At 40.6% G+C, this 13,774-nt stretch overlaps 1 protein-coding gene; it reads left to right on the forward strand.

Moving 5' to 3' along the window:
• The window catches only part of LOC125089189 (zinc finger protein 45-like), an 87,067-nt gene that overhangs the window by 28,913 nt on the left and 44,380 nt on the right, over window positions 1-13,774 (forward strand).

Here is a 13,774-nt window from a genome sequence, read left to right on the forward strand (position 1 = left end):
GGTGCTAGCTCACAACAAAAGGGCAACACAGGAAGAAGGAAAAGAATGGTTCAAGCACAAATTTAGATAAATTACTTTGTGTTCCTTGATGCATTGGAGTAGGTAATAGGAAATAGTAGGTCCCGGTGTGCTTCATTAGGACGGGGTTTGTTTCGGTAAGTAAGGGCCTGGCAGTAAAGTAAGCTTTAGTTTCTTACAATGTGCCTACATTGTATAAGGGAGGAGAATAGGGAGGTTGCCAAGATATACATAAGCAGAGAAATTGGGAGTTTCAGTTAAGTTGCTATCTACGATAGATACTATTGGCATTGGCTAAGTCAGGAACAAAGTGTAATAAACAAGGCTACATAGATTGAAACTTTGGGATTAAGGCAGAAGGTGAGTGATTTTTTAAAGGGGGCGTTTGGGAGGTTACAGTGGCCATAAAGGGGGTACAGGTTGGCTGGAAAAACTGTATGTTGGACCTGGAGCAGAGGGGAGTGTCAGAATTATTATTTGATGGGCTGTGGCTTGAAATTGTGATAGAATATCTTGAGTCAGCATTAAGGTTGGAACTGTTGGTTGTGCTGAAGTTATCATTTGGGATGCTTTGATCTCTTTGGGCTGAGATCCCCATCCCTGAGCTGATGGTTGTTGTTTGTGCTGTCATCTGTGATTGAATGGCGGGTAGTACCTTTAAGGAACCATGTAGTAGATGATGGAAACTACTGATATGAATCCTGGGCTAACACCCAAGACCTCAAGGCAGAGTTCTGTATTTGAGAAATTATTGCAAGACTGACTGAAGACCAAGGGATGCTCTGGGGCACGTTGCCTCTATCGGGTGACCTCATATGCATCACATGTAGAATATAAGTAGACTTAGGAGCTCTACCTATACAGATACACATTGTGTCTTCTGTCACTTTTACCTCCATTTGTTATCAAATAAAAGCTGTGAAGTAACTGAATGCCCAAACAAGGAGTTTGGCATTGAGCTGGAGTGGGAGAATCCCAGGCCCAGATGATGAGCCAAATGAGATAAGGTCAGGCCAAATAGAGCTATAATGTCCCACAATGACATATTTTTGCCTTTGATGTGTGGTCCTCAGCATGCTGGGGGTGCCTGCTTATTATGATGGGAGTCATGGGCATTGTCATCCCAGATCCTGTAGTGGCTCCCCCATTAAGTATTTACATAATGGGCTGAAGCCAGAGCTGGTGTCCTATTTAAGAATGTTGGTGCTGGGTAGGGCACTTGGGTGGCTCAGTAGGTTAAGTGTCTGATTCTTGATTTTGGCTCAGGTCATGATCTCAGGGTCATGAGATCAAGCCCCATGTTGGGCTCCCTGCTAAATGTGGAACTTGCTCGGGATTCTTTCTCTCTCCCTCTTCCTCTGCCTCCACTCTCTTGCTCACATGCACATGTGTGCTCACATGCATTCCCTCTCTCTCAAAAAAAAAAAAAAATGTTGGTGGTGGGCACTAATTTACGATCTTCCCCTTGTTTAAAGATCTACACAATTACAGGTATGGGACTAGGTACAAGACATACTTCCTATAAAGGGAGACCTCCCTTTAGCCAACCTTTATACTGTTGGGGAAGGGTAGCAAGTTTGGCAGAGACCTTTCTTGTGGCCTATAGAATAATCTTTTCAGCGGTCATGGGCCCTCAGTTCCCAGTGGATCCCATTCTATTATCTGCCCTAGAATGGTTGCCACTCCAGCACACATTGTGCCAGAACTGAAGAGGCAGGATTTGGAGGGGGTGCCTTTGGGTGAAAAAGGGAGTTCTATCTGGGTATTATAGAGCCTGGAAAGAAAAAGGATGGTCCCCTGATGTCATTTTGGCAGTCTTGGGACCTAAAGATTGAAAGTTCAAGGTGACTAAAGAAATGTGCAGAAGAGAGAGCCATCTGGAAGCCATTATCCATTTTGTGATTTTAGTATATGTGCCGCCAAATCGAGCACCCATTTTGTGATTTTAATAGGGCATCCTTCAGTAGACCATTATTTCTCTATCTGTAGATGATAGGACAAACGCATATTCCAAATTATGTTGTTTTTTTTTTTAAGATTTTATTTATTTATTTATTATTTGACAGACAGAGATCACAAGCAGGCAGAGAGGCAGGCAGAGAGAGAGGAGGAAGCAGGCTCCCTGCTGAGCAGAGAGCCCGATGCGGGGCTCGATCCCAGGACCCTGAGATCATGACCTAGGCCGAAGGCAGCGGCTTAACCCACTGAGCCACCCAGGCGCCCCCAAATGATGTTTTTTTGGTAAGGTGTGTGCCTGAACTGAATGAGCACTAATGTGTATCCTGATCAGAGTCAGTGATATCTGGGGGCCCAGAGGAGATGTAATCAAATTTTAATGAAGTCTATTATGGTGATGTTGGCGAGGCACACCAGGAAGAATAATTCAGGAAATCAGCTTACTTAATATTACAGGATATTATAAAGGATACAAGTCAGTTTTCTTCCCCTTTCTTTCTTCGGGGACTCCCATAATATGTATATTGTTTTCCTGTAGTATAACCCATAATTCACATGGGCTTTCTTCTCCCTTTTTCTTCTTCTCTGAAAATTTCTTCTTTTTTAAAATTTCTTAAAAATTTAAAAAAGATTTTATTTAATCATTTGACAGAGAGACACACAGTGGGAGAGGGAACACAACCAGGGAAAGTGGAAGAGGGAGAAGCAGGCTTCCCACCAAGCAGGGAGCCCGATTCGAGGCTCGATCCCAGAACCCTGGGATCATGACCTGAGCCGAAAGCAGACGCCCAACGACTGAGCCACCCAGATGCCCCTGACTGAAAATTTCTAATGACTCATCTTTGAACCAACAGATTTTTTATTCTGCTTGACCAAGTCTGATGGTCATACTCTCTATTGCACTTTTCATTTCATTCATTATATTTGGGGGCTCCGGAATTTCAGTTTGGTTCTTTTTTTCTAACTTCTATCTCTCCACTGGACTTCCTGTTTTGTTGACGTATTCCTTTCCTAATTTTGTTGGGGTGTCTGTCAGTGTTCTCACTAAGCTTGCTTAGAAGTTATTTTGAATTCTTTGTCAGGCAGTTCTTCACTCCATTTCTTTGAGGTTACTTACTGAAAAATTATTGTGTTCTTTGGTGGTGTCGTGTTTCCTTGATTTCTCCTATTCCTTGAAGTCTTGTGTTGCTGTCTTTTCGTTTGAAGAAGGAGTAACCTCCTCCAGTCTCTACTGAGTGGCTTCAGTAGAGAAATACTGTCACTAGTCAGCTGGCTAGGGATTCTGAGGCTTTCTCAGAACTTTTCTGAGGATGCATCCAGTCCACACTTTGTCTTCCCTCTGATGGAGGACATATATAAGAATGTATGCTTTTTCTCTACCCCACAAAGCCAGGCTTGGTGTTAGAGCCTCCCTTATTTCCCCTTACGGTTTTTCCCTGAAGTGCTTATGTTTGTGTTCCTTTTCCAAATCCTACAGAATTTGGATGGCTTTCTATGTGTGTTTGCTAGAGGTCTGTAAAGGCTCATGCTTAGCATCTGCTGGGGTGAGTGCAGGGAGCTAGTCACAAGGTAGAGGAAATGAGGCATGTGGAGGGTTGGGGCTGCCAAGGGGCATTTTGCAGAGACTGCAGGAGAGGCATCCCCAGCAGCAGCTTTTGGGCAGGCTTCCTGACAGTCTGTGAAGCATTTAATAGAATCTGCATATCTTGGATGAATTCCCAGCCCTGGTGGCTGTGCTCCCAGCCTCTCCCAACCATTCAGCCGTGTGGATCACCTCAGTATTCTGGGTAGAGCAGGAAAGAAGTGAGCCTCTTGAGAAGCATCACACACCACTGGGGAGGCCGAGTACTCTTTCATATGATCATATTTTCCCACATGGGGGAAACTGCAGACCAATGGGATCTCTCTTGGCAGTGAGTTCTGTCTTGGAGGAGAGGTGACACAGGTAAAGTGAACTGTTCTTATCCTCTTCAATACATCTGTTCTCATTTTGTTGCTCCAACAATGCTGGGATTTTTCTGTTGAATACAGAATATCTACAAATATACCCTTGTCCCTGAGAGACTGCTCTCAAACCCCTGAATTTTGCAAAGTCGTCCTTGCCACTAGAAGCAGCCATTCCACTGACCCTTTTATGCCTGAAGAACATGCAGTGGTTTCCTCTGAGATAGATACATTGAATGACACTGCTGATTCTCCTCAGGACCAAATCCTGCTACACTACTTTGCTTCCACACTTATACTTCAAGTCATACCTCATACCAAAGACTTAATTACAAATATAACACTGAGGTGATAGTCCACACCTCAAAAGAATTTCATGATTTTTCAATTTATATGGACAAATCTGGGAACACATTTGGGAATGGATCTTGGGGATATGGGATGATGGTACAAGGAGTATAAAATTTGATGACATGAATATACTGAAATAGGCTCACTAAGCATAGATTCTGGATCTAAAATGTTAGCTCCTTAAGTTGGAAAGTTTTGTTTTGTTTTGTTTTGATTTTTGGTTGGTAGGTTGAAAAATGGAAGGAAATGTAGCTACAGTAAGTTAGGTTGAAATTCCAGAATTTCTTTGGTACAATGTAGAGGAAAGTGATCAAAGTCTTAGGGAGATTTGAATGTTAGAGCAGATTTATCATGTTAGACATGATCACCTATCCTGGAAGGATAGAGAAATCATAGTTCACCATGAGAAATAATTTGTGAGAGGAATCTCAGTATCTTTGAAGAGCTCAAGGTTTGTTCTTCTCTGTAGATGAGGTATTACAGTGGGAACTCCACTGAACTGGGATCCCTAAATGAATTTAATGATGGGATCCTAGTGTGGTGGCAGCCAAGTGGTTCGTGGCATTTAGTCCCAAGACCAGTTGGTTAGGAATACTCTAATGGACAACAGAACCAACATAGTGTTCAGAATAGACTGATAGATGACATTGGTTATTGACTTTAATGTCCCTAAAACAAATAGATGTGAAGAGTACTAAATTCTTATTTGATATGTATAAATAGAATAGTTCCAAGTCATGTGAACAGAAGTCCAACTGCAACCACCAAAAATAGATACTGACTACCTCTTAAGCAGCACCCAGACACAGCACCCAGACACACCCAGACACACCCAGAATTTAATGAATTCAGGAAAGGCTGCATCTTCCTGAGTAAGTATCCCATTACCCTGCCACGCATTGCAGTTTTAATCTTTCCCAGGCTTCCTCCAAAGGGACCATTTACCTGGAGTTGCTGGATCCTGGTTCTGACATTGATTGATGCTGATTGGCCCTGGTGAGCAGGAAGTCACTGTTATCCTAGGTATATTGGTAAGACTACATGCCAGAGGGTAGGAAATAAATTCCCTAAAAACCTAGGTGCCCTCCACTTCAGTAAAATTGCTAGGGGATCCTTAGTGTTGGCATGTTGAAATACCACTAAAGTAAAGGACATGTTGCATCTGGGCCCTCCTACAACCAAAAGAGAGTCACCATGCCTACTGTGCTCCCTCAGATTTCTGAACAAGTGTATTCCTCGTTGGGGGGTGCTACACTGTTCTTTTTTGTGTGACCTGAAAACTGACTGGAGCCCGGAGGAGAAAAAGGCTCTCAACTAGTCTAGGCTGCCATGTATAAGCTATTCTGGCACTTGGGTCATATGATCCAGCAGATTCAAGGGTTCTTAAAATGTCAGTGGCAGACAGAAATGGTGTTTTTAATGTTTGGCCAGACCCTATAGATGATCCATAGCACAGACACTTAGAATTTTGGCATGAAGCCCTGCATCCTCTAGACACACCTACCTTCTTTTTAAGAGACAGCTTTTGTTTACTATTGCACTTTAGCAGTGGCTGAAGAGTTAACCATGGGCTATCAAGTTACCGTATACCCTGACCTTGCCTTCACGGACTAGGTGTCATCTTACCAATGTAGTGTTAGATGTGGGCATGTACAGAAGCACTCCATTATCAAATGAAAGAATATATATATATATATATATATATATATATATATGCTTCACATATACTTCCATTTATATATAGTATATATAAATATATATAGTATATATATAGTATATATAAATATAAAGTATATATATTATATATATAATACATTATATATAATATAATATGTATATATATTAAATGGAAGTATATGTGAAGCAATGAAAGCATCAATTAATGGCCCAAATGCCCATAGTCCATACTTGTGCTACATTACTTTTTCCCAGTGCACCTCTGTGGATTTATGGAAAGTTCCTTGTGACTAGTTGGGTGAGGAGGGGAAAACTTACTCCTGACCAATCTGCAGATGGTTCTGTGTGATAGGCAGGCATGGACCTGGAATTATCCATCTGACACACAACACTTTCTGGGACATCCCTGAAGGACCGTTGTGAAGGGAAATCCTCTCAGTGGGCAGAACTTTGAGCAGTGCACCTTGGTTGCTCATTTGGCATGAAGGAGCAAATGGCTAGAATTAAGAGTCTATATAGTTTCATGGGTTATGGCCCAGGGCTTTGGCTGGATTTTCAGGTTCTTCAAACATTGGAAAATAGGTTACACGGGATCCTGAGAGCGGTATTTTGGATAGACCACTGAGTGGGGTAAGAATGTGAAGATAACTGTGCTCCATGTAAATGACCACCATAGGGTACTTGCAGTAGAGGAGGGTTTTAATCAGTATGTAGTTTGACCCAGTGTTTTGCTACATTTTAGCTTTTGTCAACAGCCACTTCTGTCACTGCCCAGTGAACTCATGAGTCAAGTGGCCATAATGGCAGGAATGGAGGTTGTCCACCGTTTCAGTTTGTTTTTGCTTTGCTTCCATGTACCAGGCCATCTTGGCTGTAGCCATTGCTGAGTGCCCAGTTGCCAGGATTAGAGACCAACACTATTTCCTTTACATAGCCCCTTTCCCCAGGATGATTTTGAAGCTATCTGCGGGAGTTTGGTTGCATTTAACCATTTCCATCATGGAAAGGGCAGTGCCTTGTTTTAAATTGAATAGACACTCTGGATATGAATACGCCTTCCATGCCCATAGTGCTTTTGCCAAAACCACCAACTGTGTGCTTTAACAGTTCTTTTCTACCATTGTAGTATTCCACATGGCATTGACTCTCTTTTTTAAAATTTATTTTTATTTCAATTCTAGTGTAGTTAATATACAGAGTTCTATTAGTTTCGGATGTACAATATAGCGATTCAGCAATTCCATATATTACTCAGTGCTTATCAAGGTAAATGTAGTCTTTTTTTTTTTAAAGATTTTATTTATTTATTTGACAGACAGAGATCACAAGTAGGCAGAGAGGCAGGCAGAGAGAGAGGGAAATGCAGGCTCCCTGATGAGCAGAGAGCCCGATGCGGGGCTCGATCCCAGGACCCTGAGACCATGACCTGAGCCGAAGGCAGAGGCTTAACCCACTGAGCCACCGAGGCGCCCCAAGGTAAATGTAGTCTTAATCCTACCTATTTCAATACTCTCTAGATACATCCACGTGGCAAATGGCAAGATTTCATTTAAAAAAAAATTTAAGATTTTATTTATTCATTTGTCAGAGAGAGAGAGAGAGAAAGCACACAAGCAGGGAGAGCTGCAAGCAGAGCAGGCAGAGGGAGAAGACGACTTCTTGCTGAGCAAGGATCCCTAAGCAGGATCGATCCCAGGACGCTGGGATCATGACCTGAGCAGATGCTTAACAGACTGAGCCACCCAGGCATTGCAAGAGTTCATTTTTTAAATAGCTGAATAATATTCCACTCTGTGTCTGTGTGTGTGCATGTGTGTGTGTGTGTACACACACATGCACACACACACTATATCTTCTTCATCCATTCATCTATTGATGGACACTTGGGCTGCTTCCATAATTTGGCTGTTGTAAATAATGCCACAATAAACGTAGGGATGCATATATATCTTTGAATTAGTGTTTTCATATTCTTTGGATAAATAGCCAGTAGTGCAATTACTAAATCATATGGTAGTTCTATTTTTAATTTTTTTGAGAAACCCGCACACAACATTGCTTCTGATAAGGAATTCACTTCATAGCAAATGAAGTGTGTCAATGAGCCCATCCTCATGGAACACATTGTTTCTATAATGTTCCCCATTACCTTTGAAGTAGTTGAATTGATAGAAAATGGACTGGCCTTTTGAGAATTTAGTTACATTACCAGGTAGATGGCAGTATCTTGTTGGGCTCGAACAATGTCCTCATAGATGCTGTATATGATTTAAATCAGTGCCCAGAATATGCTGCTCTTATACCCGTAAACAAGTTTCACAAAATCAGGAATCCAGGGGTAGAAAGTTTTGTGGCTCCACTCAGTATTACTTCAAGTGATGCAATAGCAAATATTTTGCTTCCTGTTTTCATGAACAGGCTCTATAGAGATCTTATTTCCAAGGGAATGAATGAGTCCATCAGAAGATGCAATAATGATTCCATTGAACTTGAACTTGATACTTCAAACTGGGCACTTGATGTCTCTTCTGAATGAATAGTCAAAGAAGGGAGTTATTTTATTGGCTGGGTAATTGATCCTGATAACAATGAGAGAATTGAATTGCTACAACACAGTGGAAGTAAGCAAGAGTATGTCCAGAATGCAAGAGATCACTTAGGGTGTCTCTTAAAAGCACCAGGTCTTATTATTTAAAACCCATGGAAAAATACAACAACACAATTCAGGCAGGACTGTTAATGTCTCAAAATCTTGAATGAGAATTTGGTTCATCCACTAGGAAAAGAATCACAATGAACTGAGGTGTTTGCTGAGAGTAAGAGGAACGTGGAATGAGTAGGGAAAGGTGAGTTTTACATAACACATCAGTTCCAACAATGATGAATCTAATAGTTACAAATATTCATTTTTTTATATTTTCAGATACATATTAGCCAATTATTTGTTTACTTTTTAGCCCTAATTTTATTGAGAAATGATTGACCTACGTCATTGCATAAGTTTAAGGTGTATAGTGCAATGGTTTGATTTACATATATTGTGAAATGATTACCAAAATAGCTTTAGCTAACATCCACCTTCTTGTATAAATAAAAAGAAGAAAGGAAAATATTTTCTCCTTGTAATGAGTACTCTTAACAATTTACTCTCATAAAGAAGTTTCCTGTATGTTAAATGACAGTGCTAGCTGTAGTCATCATGTTATACATTACATCCCTAGTACTTATTTATCTTATAACTGGAAGTTTATACCTTTTGCCTACTTTCCTCCAATTTCCCCACCCTCTGCCTTTCGTAACCCCAAATCTATTCCCTTTTTCTATGAGTTTGTTTTTTGTTTTAGATTTTTGTTTTTGTTTTAGTTTCCACATATAAGTGAGATCACGCAATAATTGTCTTTCTCTGTCTGACTTATTTCACTTAGCATGTCTTCAAGGTCTATCTCTTTTATTGCAAATGGTGGGGTTCCATCATTTCTTTTTTTTAGTATTTGCACTGCTGAAGTGAACATTCATCATTTCTTTTTATGACTGAGTAATATTCCATTGTAAATATACACCAAGACGTCTTTATCCATTCACTCACTGATGAAAACTTAAGTTGTTTCTTTGTGTTGACTATCGTGAGTAATGCTGCTACAAACATGGGGATGCAGATATCTTTGCAAATTAGTGCTTTCATTTCCTTTGGATATATTCTCAGAAGTGGAATTGCTGAATCATACAGTAATTCTATTTTTAATTTTAAAGGATTCTCCATACTGTTTTCCGCAGTGACTGTATCAATTTACAATCTAACCAACAGTGCACAGGTGTTCCCTTCTCTCCACATTCATGCCAGCATTTGTTATCTCTTGTCTTTTTGATGATGGCCGTTCTAACACACATGAAATGATATCTCATTATGATTTTAATTAAGGTGTTACTAATGACTAGTGAAACTGAACATTTTTTTTCATGTACCTCTTGGTATTTTGTATGTCTTCTTTGGAGAAATGTCTGTTTAGGTTCTATGCCCATTTTTAGTTAGGTTATTTGGGGGGGGGTTGCTTGTTTGTTTGTTTTGATATTGAGTTGTGTGAGTTCTTATCTATTTTGGATATTATTCTCTTACCAGATATATGGCTTGCAGATTTTTTTCCCATTGCATAGGTTGTCGTTTCACTTTGTTGGTGCTTTCTTTTGCTTTGTAGAAGCTTCTTAGCTTGATATAGTCTCACTTGTTTTTTATTTTGTTATTTGTGCTTTAAGTGTCATCCAAAAAATCATAACCAAGACCCATGTTAAGGAGATTTATTCCTGTTTTCTTTTAGGAGTTTCTTACACTTAAGTTCTTAATTCACTTTAAGTTCTTTTTTGTGTGTGGTATAGGATATGCATCCAGTTTCATTCTTTTTTTTTTAAGATTTTATTTATTTGACACAGAGAGAGAAATCATAAGTAGGCAGAGAGGCAGGCAGAGAGAGAGGGGGAAATGGGCTCCCTGCTGAGCAGAGAACCCGATATGGGGCTCGATCCCAGGACCCTGAGTTCAAGACCTGAGCCAAAGGCAGAGGCCCAACCCACTGAGCCACCCAGGCACCCCCCAGTTTCATTCTTTTACCTGTGAAAATCCAGTTATTCTGGCAGCATTTTTTCAAAAGATGGTCTTTTCTCCATTGAATGTTCTTGACTCCCTTGTCAAATATTAGTTGAGCATATATGTCTGGGTTTATTTCAGGGCTTTCGATTCTGTCCCATTAATCTATTTGTTTTTATATCAGCACCATACTGTTTTTTTTTTAAGATTTTATTTATTTATTTGACAGAGAGAAATCACAAGTAGGCAGAGAGGCAGGCAGAGAGAGAGGAGGAAGCAGGCTCCCTGCTGAGCAGAAAGCCCGATGTGGGGCTCGAACCCAGGACCTGGGATCATGACCTGAGCCGAAGGCAGTGGCTTAACCCACTGAGCCACCCAGGCGCCCTAGCACCATACTGTTTTGATGACTGTAACTTTATAGTATAGCTTGAAATCAGGAAGTATGTTGCCTCCTGCTTTGTTCTTCTTTCTCAGGCTATTGGGGGTCTTTTGTGGTACCGTATAAATTTTAGGAGTGTCTTTTTCTACTTCTGTAAAAAAAAAAAAATGCCATTGAACTCTTGATAGGGATTCCATTGAATTTATAGATGGCTTTTGGTAGTATTGATATTTTTAACAGTATAAATTATTCCTATCTATGAACATGAATACTTTCCCATTTGTTTGTATCCTATCAGACTGGGGCCCCACTCTAATGACTTATTTAATCTTAATTGCCTTCTTAAATACCGTATCTCCAAATACAGTCATATTGGAGTTTAGAGCTTCAACATATGCATGACGGAGGGGCACAGTTCAGTCCATAATAACGTATGAGAGGGAAATGTTTCAAATAGTTTTTTTAATTGGGATATAATTCACATACTTTAATATTTACACTAGTGAGGTGTATGATTGCATGATTTTTGGTATATTCACAAAGATGTAAACTATTACCACTATCTCATTCCAGAACTTTTTCAACAGCTCACCAACCCCCCCGCCATTAGCAATCATTTTTCGACTCCCAATGGACAAGTCCCTGATAACAACTAATCTTCCTTTACAGCTTGATGTATTATGCACATTTCATATAAATAGGATCATTAAACATTCTTTATTGTGTGTAACTTTTTTCACTAAGCATATATTCAAGGTTAACCCTCCAATGAATCAGTACTTCATTTTTTAAAGGTTTTATTTATTTATTTTAGAGAGAGAGCACAACAAGGAGAGGGGCAGAGGAAGTAGACTCCCTGCTGAGCAGAGAACCCAATGTGGGGCTTGATCACAGGACCTGGGATCATGACCAGAGCAGAAGGCAGAGTTCAACTGACCAAGCCACCCAAGCACCCCTTGGTACTTCATTTTTTAGTTGCAGGATAATATTCTATTTTATAAATATATCACATTTTAAAGATTTTATTTATTTATTTGACAGAGAGAAATCACAAGTAAACAGAGAGGCAGGCAGAGAGGAGGAAGCAGGCTCCCCGCTGAGCAGAAAGCCCGATGCGGGGCTCGAACCCAGGACCTGGGATCATGACCTGAGCCGAAGGCAGCAGCCTAACCCACTGAGCCACCCAGGCGCCCCAATATATCACATTTTATTTAAATGTCCATCAGTTGCTGGATATTTGGATTATTCTACAATTTGGCTATTACGAATAATGCTGCTATGAACATTTTTGTGCAAGTGTGTAAATATGTTTTCTTCTCTCTTGGTACTTACCTAGGAGTGGAATTTCTGTCATAAGCCCAGTCTTTTTTTTTTTTTTTAAGATTTTATTTATTTATTTGACAAAGAGATCACAAGTAGGCAGAGAGGCAGGCAGAGAGAGAGAGGGGAGGAAGCAGGCTCCCTGCTGAGCAGAGAACCCAAAGCAGGCCTCGATCCCAGGACCCTGGGACCATGACCTGAGCGGAAGGCAGAGGCTTTAACCCACTGAGCCACCCAGACACCCGATAAGCCCAGTCTTTTAAAGACCAGTTTTGGTGATGTCAGGCTAGGGGTGACATCATAGTTAAAGATACTCATGGCTCTGTAGCTTATAAGACTATGTGTACTTAAAGGGGTACATGCACCCCAATGTTTGTAGCAGCATTATCAACAATACCAAAATTGTGGGAAATAGCTCAAATGTCCATTGACTGATGAATGGATAAAGAAGATGTGGTACATATAAACAATGGAATATTACTCAGCCATCAAAAAGAATGAAATCTTACCATTTGCAATGATGTGGATGGACCTAGAGTATATTACTTTAAGCGAAATGAGTCAGAGAAATACAAATACCACATGATTTCACTCGTATGTGGAATTTAAGAAACAAAACAGATGAACACATAGGAAGGGGGAATATCAAAGAGGCAAATAAACCATAAAAGACTCCTGATGATAGAGAACAAACTGAAGGGTGATGGAGGGAGGTAGTTGAGGGATGGGCTAGATGAGTGGTAGGTATTAAGGAGGGCACTTGTTATGATGAGCACTGTGTTGTATATAAGTGATGAATCACTGAATTCTCCTGAAACCACAATTGCACAGTATGTTAACTCACTAGAATGTAAATAAAAATAGAAGACTATGTGTGCTTAAAGAGGTGAGATTGTCAGAATAGAGGGGACTGTACAGTTCTTAGATCCAAGTAGATGGGGGTCAGGCCCTGTGCCTCAGGAGGGCTCATACTATGCAATACCAATTTTTTTTTTTTTAATGTTATCCTCTCCTGCCTGAGTTTGGTCATTACTGGTAGTGAGTGTTGTCCAGTTGGGGTGCCTAGAGCTGGGATCTGGGCCCATGTGTGTCCAATCTTGTTTCTCCTTTTGGGGTTGTCTCAGGCCTTTATCCCATCTGAGTGGTCTACCAAATATCCCAGGAAATGCCAAGATTGATGCCCACAAGGTTCTCTCGAGGGGCCTTTGCTATTCCCATTAAAGGCGCTTCTCTGTGGCACAGTGTTTCTTCAGGCCATTACATGATAGTGTACTGGCAGAATGGAGGTGACTCATGGATTTTGGGAGATTCAGACTCATGTGGGAGAGATAATAAAGCATCAGCCAAATTACCATACCTCTCCTGGGCCCATGAATTTTGTAATACAGTTTTAAATTAAAGTTTTTATCCACAGTTCTGCTGTGTAGGTTTCCAAATGTACAGCTTTTTCTTTTTTTAAGATTTTATTTATTTGACAGAGAGAGACACAGCAAGAGAGGGGACACAAGCAGGGTGAGTGGGAGAGGGAGAAGCCAGCTCCCTGCTGAGCA

The sequence above is a fragment of the Lutra lutra genome, chromosome 17 (assembly GCF_902655055.1).
Source record: "Lutra lutra chromosome 17, mLutLut1.2, whole genome shotgun sequence".
Taxonomy (NCBI): Eukaryota; Metazoa; Chordata; class Mammalia; order Carnivora; family Mustelidae; genus Lutra; species Lutra lutra.